Here is a 12,847-nt window from a genome sequence, read left to right on the forward strand (position 1 = left end):
GGCTTGTCCCAGGGCTGAAATGACTAACACGAGGGACATGGTTTTAAGCTGCTTGGAAGTAGGTACAGATGAGATGTCAGAGCTAAGTTTTTTAAACAAAGAGTAGTGTGTGTGGAATGCACTGCCAGCAACGGTGGTCGAGGTGGATACAACAGGGTCTTTTAAGAGACTCTTAGATAGGTACATGGAGATTAGGAAAATAGAGGCCTATGCGATAGGGTAATTCTCGCTGTTTCTAGAGTAAGTTACATGGTCGGAATAACGGACCCAAAGGGTCTGTAATGTGCTGTAAATTTCCATGATTCCATAATATTCAAGGGAAATTTCCTATCCCACGGGGTGGTGACTAGTTGTAAACTGTCATCACAGGGAGAGTGAGAGGGGAACGACAGGGATAGATATTGATATACTGATATGGAACGTGAAACATTGGCAGGGACCAGATGGGCCGAGTGGCCTCTCTAGTGTACATTGTGAATGTGGTAGAGACAGCAAGTACCTGAGACACGGGAGTGAATATAGAACTGTTTTATCTTTCACAGATCCAGAATATTAAACACCAGTCTAGTTTAAGGCTAACATCAGCAGAACGGACTCCTCCAATGCTCAGTGACCAGGGTTCAGTCCTGGGTGCGATGAGCAGCCGCAAGAACTGCAGAATCTGACAGTAACAGTTCCTCATGAACCTGCAGCTGCCTTCAGTCACCGTGATGGTTAAACATTTGACATAGAGCTGATTTGAACTTCCTCCCTGATGTGAAGTTGCTGCTGTTGCAGCAGCTGGGATGATTGAGTAAAACTCTTTGTTCACTCCGGACAGAAATGTGGCCTCTATTTATTGTGAATTCACCGGAGCATCACAAGGTGGGTTAACTGAATGAGCCTCTTCACACACATGGAGCAGGTGAACGGCCACTTCCCGCTGTTAGTGTATCTGTGATGGCATGGTTTTCCCTTCACTTTGAGCAGATTAGGTTCCTCTGATTTGCAGAGTAGGAGGTTATCTGTGTACTAGTTGAAGTGTTTCCTTCAATTTTGGAGGGACAATTATCTCCCAATTTGTGTAAAGGAAATTACAGTTCTACTGGATTTGCAAATGCAATATGCAGTTATGGGTGGGCTATTGATGGGAATCCAACTCTTTTGAATTTTGGATTTCCTGTGGTGTAGAAAGATGGGTGAGAATGCACACAAAAAAAAAAACTGGAAACACCCTTCAGAACAGACAGCACTGGGAAGGACAACCAGACTTAATGCTTCATCTCAAAGAACCTTTGTTGGAAGTATAAAGGAAACAGAAAGGTATGGGGAAGGCAAGTGTGGCTCTATTTGAGAGACAAGAATACATTGCAATGAGAAAGGCAGTCTGATGTAGGAAAATTAATTTACCTGTCTGGAGGGGCTTATGGGATATCCTATATTAAGGGAGTAGGAAATGCTCCCTTGTTTTTTTTTCTGGGGATGGGGTTTATGGAATTTGCTATATTGAGGGAGTAGGAAATACTCCCTTGTTTTTTTTTCTGAATAATTGGTTTGAGATGGAGATCTGTTTTCTCCCGAGTCAAGGGAAATTGGAATACATATTCCGTAAGAAGGAGTTAAATTACATCTAGTTTTTAAAATTATTATAAACAGGTTTGCTCCATCTAACACACGGACACCCCAAACATGACTTGCTCTGCTCACTCACCAGGAACTCCAGTGACGGCAATGACCGTGTACAATATTTTCTGCACAGTGCCGTACCTAACCCACATTTCAGACATTTTGTCCATCCAGCGATTTGACCCCAGACACCACAGACGATCTCTATGAACAAAATATTAAGTCTGTGATTTGAAGTACCACTTAGCCACTCCAAAGTGACAGATTTCAACAGATTTAAAAATAAAGATTTTGAACAAGCCATTACGTCACACGAGTGTAATCCCTGCACTGACAGACTGTGATTAATTTAGTGAATTATTTTAGGTACTATTTGTGTGAGTTGGTTTGTTCCAACAAAGATTTGTGTCTGATTACAGAGGAAAGGATAGTCTTGTATGCAGAGTGAGGGATCTTCACAGGTTTGGAAAACAGGATTCCTTGGTGTGATGTGGAAGTTGATTCCCCTGGTGTACACACAGGGAGATTTCCATGAACCGTGAGGGAGGGGTGTTCTCTAGTGTTTTGGAAGGTGATTTGCTCTGGTGAGGGAAAAGTTGGTTGGTGATTAATGAGGAACATGAATAATCTGATTTGGAAGCAATTAAGTCTCGCAGTGTTTTGGGGATGTGGGTCTTGGTGTGAAGGAAGGGGATTCTCTTGGTGTTAAGTGATGGATTTCTGTGGATGATGGTGAGTGGAGGAAAGCTCTCTGCTGTCTGGCTGGAGGTCATGAGCCTACGAGTGCAAATTAACCATGTTTCTTCACCCATTTCTCATCATCAATTGCCCTGATCCACAGACAGCTACGTGAGATGCTGATAGAGCTGACACCCTGTAAGTACGTCCTGTCTAAGTGCAGAAGATAAACGGAACAGAGAAAGCAGGAAGATGGAAAAGAGTTGATACAGAAGATACTGGATTATGGTCATGCATGTATTATTCCATTCAATGTATTGATGGGGTGGGGATGGTGGTGGGGAATCTGGGACAGTGGGGTAATCTAAGTAAAAAATGCATAATTATCCATGCAGTCTTTCTTCTACATTTCCTACATCTTTTTGATAAACAAGTTATTTTTTTTCCAATTTTAAAGTAAATTCTATTATTAAACCACATATATGTTACCATAAACAATCCTGAGATTTACTTTCTTGCATATCAATAGAATAACAATCATAACCAAATCAATGAAAGACCGCCCAACTAAGGTGTTCACCAGAATGCAGAAGACAACAAACTGTGTAAATACAAAATGAAGAGATGATCATAATAAATAAAAACGTGCTGAATATTGAAAACATGAGATGAAGAGCTCTTGAAAATGTATCAATTGGTTCAGGAAACATTTCACTGATGGACGAGGTGAAGTTGAGTAAAGTTATCCCCTTTGGTGCAAGAGCCTGATGGTTGAAGGGTGGTAACTGTTTCTGAACCTGTCCTTGATGTTAGGTGTTCCTGTTGACAGCGGCAGCTTTCCTGCCATAGCACTTCATGTAGATGTGCAGAATAGCTGGGAGGCCTTTATCGCTGACTGATTAGGCTGTATCCTTTACTTTTTGTAGGATTTTTTGTTCAAGTACATAGGTGCTTCCATTCTGCAAAGGCCAGTAAGTTGTCAATGATGGAATGCAAGGACAGATGCATTCATGACATTCTTATCTGTTTCAGTAATTGTTTCTGCATCTGTTGATACAAGGCATATATTCCCACTTTACTTCAGTGTGACATTATGCTCATTTATCTACGTTGTGAAAGTCAATGTAGTAAAGACACAGAATAATGCACAAATGTTTCCAGATAACTTTATGACAATGGGAACCAATCTAAACAGATTGCAGATAACATAATATATGGTGGCCATGTCCATCGGTAGGATAGTCTTGGGTTACAGGATGATATTGATTACTGGGGAAAATCGACAGAAAAACTTGCCCCACTCTTCTTGAACTCTCCCTCCCATCCCCTGCATGATCACAAACTCCTTGGTTAATGGTTTTGGCTGTTAAGAAAAAAAAAGTTGGCAACCCCGGTCTACATGATAATTTCTCCATAATTTTATCAAGTTCTATCAAGATTCCTCTCAGCCCCGAGCATTCCAATAAAAGCCCATGATTGTTGAAACTCTAAACTCTGTTTATAAACCTTGGGACAGGCAACATCCTGGTAAATCTTACCTGTACATTTTGAAAGTCACCTTAGGAAGATCGGAATTGCATAACTGTATTCCAAGTGGAAACCGGAATGTTTCATGGAGCTGCTGTTGACCTTCTCCAACCAATAATGACAGGCGTGTCAATAAAAACAGGCCTTCACCATTTTGTTGACTTGCATACCTTTGTTCACTTTTAACCTATTCTAAAATCAAGCTGAACTCTTCCTGCATGGTCATTAAATGTTTAATGGGGTAGTAAGTCTGGAATTTGATTGTAAATAAGGTGGGGCACCAGAAAACTGATTGAATGAGGATGAACCAATCAGGATGGATGGACGATGGAGACCATGCTGTCTCCCTTTTTTGGGGAATGCTCCCATGGTGGAGGGGGTGGGGTAGGTTCAGCATCTGCTACTCATTGTCCAAGGGTGACCTGCAGACTAGAGAAGGGAAGGAGCACATCAGGAAGAAGCGTGTGGGGTTCAAGTTTAGGGGTTCAGGCTCAGGTGTTGTAGGAAGGATCCTTGTTTCGTCAGCCACTCCTGTCACCACTCACAGTCCTGGCAGTGAGGCAGTGGGATACATGTGCTTAAACACCTGGGAGGGTAGCGGATAACAGTCTATTAATCCCGAGCTTCTAAATAATCTGGAATAAACCAGCAATGGCAGACAAGAAGATCAATGCGCCTTGATGTACCTTGCAAGATTGGTTTATTGTTGACACCTGTACCGAGGGACAGTGACAGTCTTGTCTTGAGTACCGTACACAACAATCAGAACACTACACTGTGCACTGCGGTAGAGCAAGGTAAATCAATAACAGAACGCAGAATCGAGTATAACTGCCTCAGATAAAGAGATAAAGTGCAGTGCAGTTAAACAATAACGATATTGTGGCGCACCGGACGGCAACTTGTTAAACGGCAATACGGAGTCGAACAGCGGTTCCCGCCACGACTCAAAGTTTCTTCTCATCGAGGTCGTCCGAGTGTGCGCTCCTGTCACAGAATCTTCTCGGAGCCAGCAAAGCGCTGGATCACTCAAACCATCTCCAGGCTGTAAATCGCAGCCTTTACCTGTCCCAGAAACACATTAAAGATAAAAAAAACAGACATAAAAGAAGTAAAAAATATATATATATTCGTGTCCTATGAGAGAGATGTCGACCGAGAGAGCGTTTCTCCAGCATTTGTGTCTGTTTTGGAAGAAGATGGTTGGATTCTAATCCAGGATCATTCCTCCCCCGAAGTCCAGTGCGGATGCCACTACATCACTGGCCAGATGGACAATAAGGTGCAAGATGCTAATCCAGTACATTGAGGACGAGTCCATCTAGTTATAGTAGGGATATTCTTATCGCATAAGAATATTATAAAACGTAATCATTGTCCTTATAACAGACTGTCCGTGAGCCTGGCAGTGTGAGCTTTCAGGCTTTGTTCTCTTCTGTCCGGTTAGAGGGGAGACAGGATGTCTGGGGTGAGTGATTATACTGGCTGCTCTACAAGGCAGTGGGAAGTGAAGACAGAGTCCACGGAGGGGAGGTTGGTTTCCGTGACATGCTGAGATGTGGTCGTAACCCTCTGCAGTTTCTCACAGTCACAGGAGGAGTATTTTGCTGTACCAAGCCATGATATCAGGATGCTTTCCGCCAAGGTCAAGGTGGACGTGGCTACAGGGGTGTGGGCTGCCACATTTACCTGTCTGGATAGGGGGAGGAAATCGCAATGTGGTCCCACAGATTTCTCCACGGCCTGTGGTGGGGAGGTGGGTGATCTTACGTCTGGCTCTGTGTATGAACCTCTCAGTCCACGACGGGAGTCCAGCTCCTTGTGTTCGAGGGAGGAAGTGCTGTGGCCATTCACTTCGGCTGATCACTGTATCCATCTGTCCGGGTGCAGAACAAGCATCCTCCAGCAGTTCTCCCACCTATTGCTTGTCGGGACATCGCAGACTCAGCCCACCCGTAGGTTCCTCTTGACCGGAAAACTCTGGTTTTCTATGGAACTCTGGTCAGATTGCATGTGGGGTATTGCATTTAGTTTCGGTCGCTCCATATCAGATGAATGCCGAGGATTTGGAAAAGGCATAGGAGAGGTTGTAATGAGGACCTTTAGGAGGAGATCTAGAAGGTGGAGTTGCACAAAGTTGGATTGTTCTTTCCGGAGTGGTGGGAGCCAAGGGGAGAACTGAGAGGATCATTATTGTCATAAAAGGAAGTGATGTTACAGCTTTATCAATCTCTGGTTAGGTTGCATCTGGAGTTTGCAGTCACCCCATTACAAGAAGGAGGCCAAGGCTTTGGAGAGGGGAAAGAAGAGGTTTATAGGGAGGAGATCTATAAGGAGGATTTGCAAGAACTTGTGTTATTCTTTCCAGAATGGCAGCTACCAAGGGGAGATAGAGAGGCCTATAAGAGTCATAAATGCGGTAGGCAACTGTGATCTTTCTCACAATATCAAAATTCCGTATAACAGAGGACACGCAGTTAAGGTGAGAGAGGAAAATGTTCAAAGGAGGTCTGCGGAGAAATGTTTAATATAAAACAAAGCCGAGAGTTGCGGTTTCTGGAATGTATTTCTAGCTTGGTAGTGAAGGCAGTGGTGTGTTTCAGATTCTGTGATAGACAAACAAACACACAGAGAAAGGATGGATATAGACAACACGCAGGCAGGGTGATTAGTATAATTAGGCATCATCGGTTAATCATATCAACCCAACATCACAGACTGAATTGTCTCTTCCTGTCCTACAATGTCTAACTGGAGAAATAATCACTGATGAGGGAAATTTATTTTCCACTTCATGTTGAATATCAGTTCCTTCATTCTGAGTCTGTGACCGATGGTAATAGAATTCTCATTCAGGGGAAACGTCCTCCCAGCCATCGGTCCGAATTATCTGGAAGAATCCATCAATTCTCCTCACAATTCCAGAAAATACAGGCCTAGCTCATTCACTCTCCCCTCAGACAGACAGCTTGCTATCTCTTGAAGCAGTCAAGTCAGTGTGAGGAACTGTGATTTGACCTGGAAATAATATTCAATGTGCATTCAGGCAGAGGGATTAGTTTAATGAGGCTTAATTACGTCAGCCCAACATCACAGACCAAATAGCCTTCTCCTTTCCTGCAGTGTTGTATGTTTTAACTGGAGAAAGAATCACTGATTAAGGACATTTGTTTTCCACTCCTTCCTGAATATCCGTTCCTTCATTCTGGGGCTGTGACACATGGTATTAAAATTATCATTCAGGGGAAACATTCTCCCTGCAATTGGTCTGAATGATCTGAAATAAGCCAGCAATTCTCCTCACAATTCCGGAGAATACAGACTCAGTCTCCCCGCACGCAGCAAGTGTGTCCTCCCAGCAACGAGACCTGTCAGTGTGAGGAATAGTCTCGGCACCCTCTCTTCAATAGGGATAACTTTCCCAAGGAAATGCGGCAAAACCTGGAACTAATATTCAGCGTACATTCTCACCACACCCTGTAGGACCCCTCCCAGTCAGACATCTCTATACCTCTTCTCCAATCCTCCTGTATCACGGCACAGAATATCATTTGGCTCCCTAATTATTTGTGATACGTGAACGTTAACTATTAGTGATTTGTTGACAAGGACTGTCGGGTCCCTATGAACCGGTCACTCTGTCCCCATGTAAATGTGGATTTTCTAGTTTATTCCTCTGGGAATGAATGGCCTCGCATTCCCCCATATTCTGTCTGTCTGCCACATCTTCACTCCGTCACTTCTGTCTGCATCCCCAAACTCTCGCTGCGTCCTTCTCAAACCTTGCCTTTCAGCTCTGTACAACAGCCAACATGGATATAATAAAGTTGGTCCTCACATCCAAATCGCCAATGTAGACTATGAACAGCTGGGGTCTCAGCCACAAACCCTGAGTCACCTAAATGTTGAACGTGTTCCATTTACTTCCTCTATCTGACCTTCACCTGCTGACTAATTCTCACACAGGCATAGTGTCCCAAACCCCATGTGCTTATCCGATCCTTTCTTAGGTTCTTCTAATACCACATTCATCAGTTCTCAATTAAACGTCTGTTTGTCCAATCCTGAATCCACACTGACTCTGCCAGCCCCAGTGAGTATTTGGGGACTTGGTCTGTGTCTCTACCTGTAAGATACTGGTACAGAATACAATGGGAATATTACCCATCTGTGGTTCAGTGTAACCGTTGTATTGGTGACCTGTGTCGGGGTCCTGGGTTCAGTGTGGGACTGAATCTGAATTTCTCTGCTGTCTGAAACTGTGGAACTGATGAGCTGTCGGTGTCTCTGTGCTCTGTAACATACCTTGTGTGTCAGACAGGAGCGGCTGATCTGGTTCCTCGACAGGAAGGAATATCGTAGTTGATTGCAGTTTGTTTTTTCCTGTGGGTACGAGAAAGAAACTCGGTCAGTGATGGAGAGGTAAATGTCATGTGGTTCTGTGAAGTGGCCGTTGCAGCCTGTGCCATTGTCAATCTGTCGGTCTGACTCTCTCTCTCTCTCTTTCACACATATATAACATTGCATCTGATGCTTGTCTTTCTTTCATTCACGTTCAGCTATCCTGCGTCGATTCACCTCCCAATTTATTAGATTATGAAGACATGCAGTCCTCTTCCACTGTCATTTAGTAATGCATGCATTAAGAAATGATACAATATTTCCTCCGGTGTGATATCACAAAACACAGGACAAGCCAAGACTGAAAAAAAGCCTGACAAAACTACATAATTATAACATATAGTTACAACAGTGCAACAATACTGTAACTTGATGAAGAAGCCCATGTGCACAGTAAAAGTTCAAAGTCTCTCAAATGTCCCTCATCTCACGCAGACGGGAGAAGGAAGAAAAACTCTCCCTGCCATGCCCGATCACAATCCGTCTCTGAGTCATCCGAAAGCTTCGAGCCTCCGAATCAGCTCTCCGACACCAAGTACTGAGTGCAATCTCTGTACGAACGATTCGACCTCAATCTCGGTCGCCAACAGCAGGTAAAGCCGGGGATTTTGAGGTCTTCCCTCCGGAAGATTCCCGACCGCGCCGTAACGACAGCAGCGAGCGAGCGCTTCTGAAATTTCTCCAGATGTTCCCCTGTGCTTTCACGTCCGTCTCCATCAAATCAGAATTTAGAGTCCTGTTTTTAATATTTAAGCGGTCTTCGCATTCCTTTGCCGATCGAAGCATTTCTTTGTAATTTTTGTTTGATCTCTTGCAGGTTTGAGATGCTCTTAAACGCCTATTACATCAGTAACATGTCAAAATTCTCCGCAGAGCTTTGCCAGCACTTTGTGTGTGTTGCCTTGAATTTCCAGCATCTGTACGTCATCTCATGTTTTGTACATCAGCATCGTGATCATCGGATCACTGTCATCCCGTGTGTGTGTGTGTGTGTGTGTGTGTGTGTGTGTGTGTGTGTGGCCAGGATGATGTTGAACGTGCAAAACCGCAGGGACAGAAGTTGGGAGTCGGACGTGTCGTTGAACTCTGTTTACAAATGGATAATTAGCGAAGACAAAATTGAAATCTGTAAATGTGGCTGCTTCAGGTCTTTGTCAATAGAACTCCGACATTCTTTTCAATAGAACACACATCAAAGTTGCTGGTGAATGCAGCTGGCCAGGCAGCATCTCTAGGAAGAGGTACAGTCACGTTTCAGACCGAGATCCTTCGTCAGGACTAACTGAAGGAAGAGTGAGTAAGAGATTTGAAAGTTGGAGGGGGAGGGAGGGGGAGATCCAAAATGATAGGAGAAGACAGGAGGGGGAGGGATGGAGCCAAGAGCTGGACAGGTGATTGGCAAAGCAGATATGAGAGGATCATGGGACAGGAGGCCTAGGGAGAAAGAAATGGGGGAGGGGGAAGCCCAGAGGATGGGCAAGAAGTACAGTGAGAGGGACAGAGGGGGAAAAAGGAGAGAGAGAGAAAAAGAATGTGTGTATATAAATAGATAAATAACGGACGGGGTACGAGGGAGAGGTAGGGGATTAGCGGAAGTTTGAGAAGTCAATGTTCATGCCATCAGGTTGGAGGCTACCCAGACGAAATATAAGGTGTTGTTCCTCCAACCTGAGTATGGCTTCATCTTTACAGTAGAGGAGGCCGGGAATAGACATATCAGAATGGGAATGGGACGTGGAATTAAAATGTGTGACCACTGGGAGCTCCTGCTTTCTCTGGCGGACAGAGCGTAGGTGTGCAGCGAAATGATCTCCCAGTCTGCGTCGGGTCTCACCAACATATAGAAGGCCGCATCGGGAGCACCGGATGCAGTATATCACCCCAGCCGACTGACAGGTGAAGTGTCGCCTCACCTGGAAGGACTGTCTGGGGTCCTGAATGGTAATGAGGGAGGAAGTGTAAGGGCATGTGTAGCACTTGTTCTGCTTACAAGGATAAGTGCCAGGAGGGAGATCGTGGGGATGGATGGGGGCCGGGGGGGGGGGGACGACTGGACAAGGGAGTCGTGTAGGGAGCGATCCCTGCAGAAAGCAGAGAGTGGAGGGCGGGGGGAGAGGGAAAGATGTGCTTAGTGGTGGGATCCCGTCGGAGGTGGCGGAAGTTACGGAGAATTATATGTTGGATCCGGAGGCTGGTGGGGTGGCAGGTAAGGACCAGGGGAACCCTATTCCTAGTTGGGTGGAGGGAAGATGGAGTGAGAGCAGATGTGTGTGAAATGGGGGAGATGCGTTTGAGAGCAGAGTTGATGGTGGAGGAAGGGAACCCTCTTTCTTTAAAAAAGGAGGACATCTCCTTCGTCCTGGAATGAAAAGTCTCATCCTGAGAGGAGATGCGGCGGAGACGGAGGAATTGCGAGAAGAGACAGGGTGAGAAGAGGAATAGTCCAGATAGCTGTGAGAGTCAGCAGGATTGTTTCCACTGCCACATGTCCAGTCCTGGTATTCAGCATTCTCGGAATGGAATCGAAACCAGCCTCTGTGGATTCTGAAATCTGGATCTAAAAATAAACCGCTGTAGGATTCATCGATAGACCTCAGTGGGTCACGCAGATTTCCTTTCCCGAGGTGAGTAACCGCTGAGGTAATGCCTAGGAATTTAGAAGTGCTTGTCTTCAGTCGGCTGAATATTGACATCAGAGACAATGAATGGTGTTCCTTTACCATGTTTATTCAAGTGACTGTTGTCAGTTCGTCAGCGGCATAACCGTATCTCTGGAGACTGATCCTTTGTATAAATCAGAGCCGTTTTGAATGCATTAGCTCAGAGTTGCTGAAGGAGCTGTGAGTTCAGAAGCAAGACAATTGGCAGATTATTCCTGAAATGGGGTATCCAGTCCTTTTACGGATAGGAGAAGTTTACTATCCATTTATTTCAGCCTTTGGAATTCCCGGTAAGCCGCCGTATCAGCTGCCGTTGGTGGGAATTGAAGTTAAATGCCAACGTAGTGATCGTTTCTGTCGCTGGTTTCCACGGTCACATGTTCAGTCCTAGTGTTCGGCATTCTCGGAATGGAATCGAAACCAGCCACTGTGGATTCTGATGTCTGGATCTAAAAATAAACGCTGTAGAAATCATCGGTGGACCTCAGTGGGGCAGGCGGATTTCTTCCAGCGGTTTGTGTTTCAATGATGTAACGCTCGGGTCTCTGTGCTTTTGGTCTCGAAGCAGCTACACTGCATTTGCCAATATTGTGTTTATACTGCTGTGGAGATGATAACAATTGGTCTGCATTGGTATGTCAGCGGTCGTGTGAGCCACGTGTAATGATCAAACCATCGATTAGTGATAACGATTTAGGAAATGTGATGAGTTCCATGTTGCAGCATGGAACTTGAGGATTTTTAGTAAATGTGTGCGGTGTGACAGAAAATAAAACAGTTGTTGGACAACACAGTGACGTCGCTGCTGATCAATACTGTGAAATGTATTCTATCATATCCACATCTGACCCCTCTACAGACATTGCACTGCGTCACCGAGTCTGCTACTGGACGTTGAATCCCTCTCCCCGGCTTCGCTGTGATGGATTCAGTCGGAGGCTTCGAGTATATCTGTGAGGCTGTATCAGACCTCGCTGTGACTGCTGCCTCGGACAATGTTCTGTTGTAAAATCAGCGAGGTGAGAAATGCTGGAATAGGGAACAAACACGGGGAATGCTAGAGGCACAAAGTAGCATCTATAGAAAGAGAAAGTCGTGTCATAGGGGCTCTCTGTAAACAGTTCCAACAAAATACACGCTAACTGCTTTCCCACATATTCAATTTTGCCTGGATGAGTGGATCCGGGATTTCCTGTTTCTGTTTCGTCCTTCGGCTATTCTGTCGCTGACAGGGAGTTGCATGGAAGTTGATGATTGTCTAATGCAAGAATCCCGCCATCAGCGTCCAGATTTATTAATTTCATTCATATCAGACGCGGATGAAGCCGATAGAAAATGTTCCAACCAGTACTGACTCTGAGGTTACCTAGCTTTATCCTTCCGCTGCCTCTTCACATTTTGGTCATCAGAAAGGAATCCAAATTCAAATCATTTGGCTTTATTTTAATGTATAAACTCAGTCAGCTCTTGGACCTCTCTTCAACTTTCTACCGTTAAATGCAGCATTAAAGTCCAAATATTAGATGATCCCCGAAAACTGCTGCATTGGGTTCTGCTCAGTTTTTTCTCAATTTGCTATTTTCTGTCTCTCTTCCAGCGAACTTGGTGGCGATTGCGATCCTCTCCCGTGGAAAGTGCGGTCTCTCCAAATGTGTTACTCGCTACCTGGTGGGAATGGCAGCGGCCGATCTCCTGGTCGTTATCTCGCAACCGCTGCTGATGTGGACTGCTTGGATTTACTTTCGCCGATCATTCCTGTTCATTACTCCTGTGTGCAGTCTCGCCAGATGGTTGATTTTTGCGAGCACCGCGGCCTCTGTCTGGCTAACTGTCGCTTTCACCGTCGATCGATTTGTGGCTATTTGCTGTGAGAAGCTAAAAACAAAATATTGCACCGAGAGAACGGCGGCTGTGGTTATCGGGACAGTGAGTGTGCTGGCCTGTTTGGAGAACGTCCCTTGGGGCTTTACTTCTGA

At 45.0% G+C, this 12,847-nt stretch overlaps 1 protein-coding gene across 1 annotated transcript in view; it reads left to right on the forward strand.

The window, feature by feature from the left end:
* LOC140193802 (uncharacterized) overlaps window positions 1–12,847 on the forward strand; it is an 86,320-nt gene that overhangs the window by 32,915 nt on the left and 40,558 nt on the right. The gene's annotated exons all lie outside the window — the stretch shown is intronic.

This window comes from Mobula birostris, unplaced genomic scaffold (assembly GCF_030028105.1).
Source record: "Mobula birostris isolate sMobBir1 unplaced genomic scaffold, sMobBir1.hap1 scaffold_885, whole genome shotgun sequence".
Lineage (NCBI taxonomy): Eukaryota > Metazoa > Chordata > Chondrichthyes > Myliobatiformes > Myliobatidae > Mobula > Mobula birostris.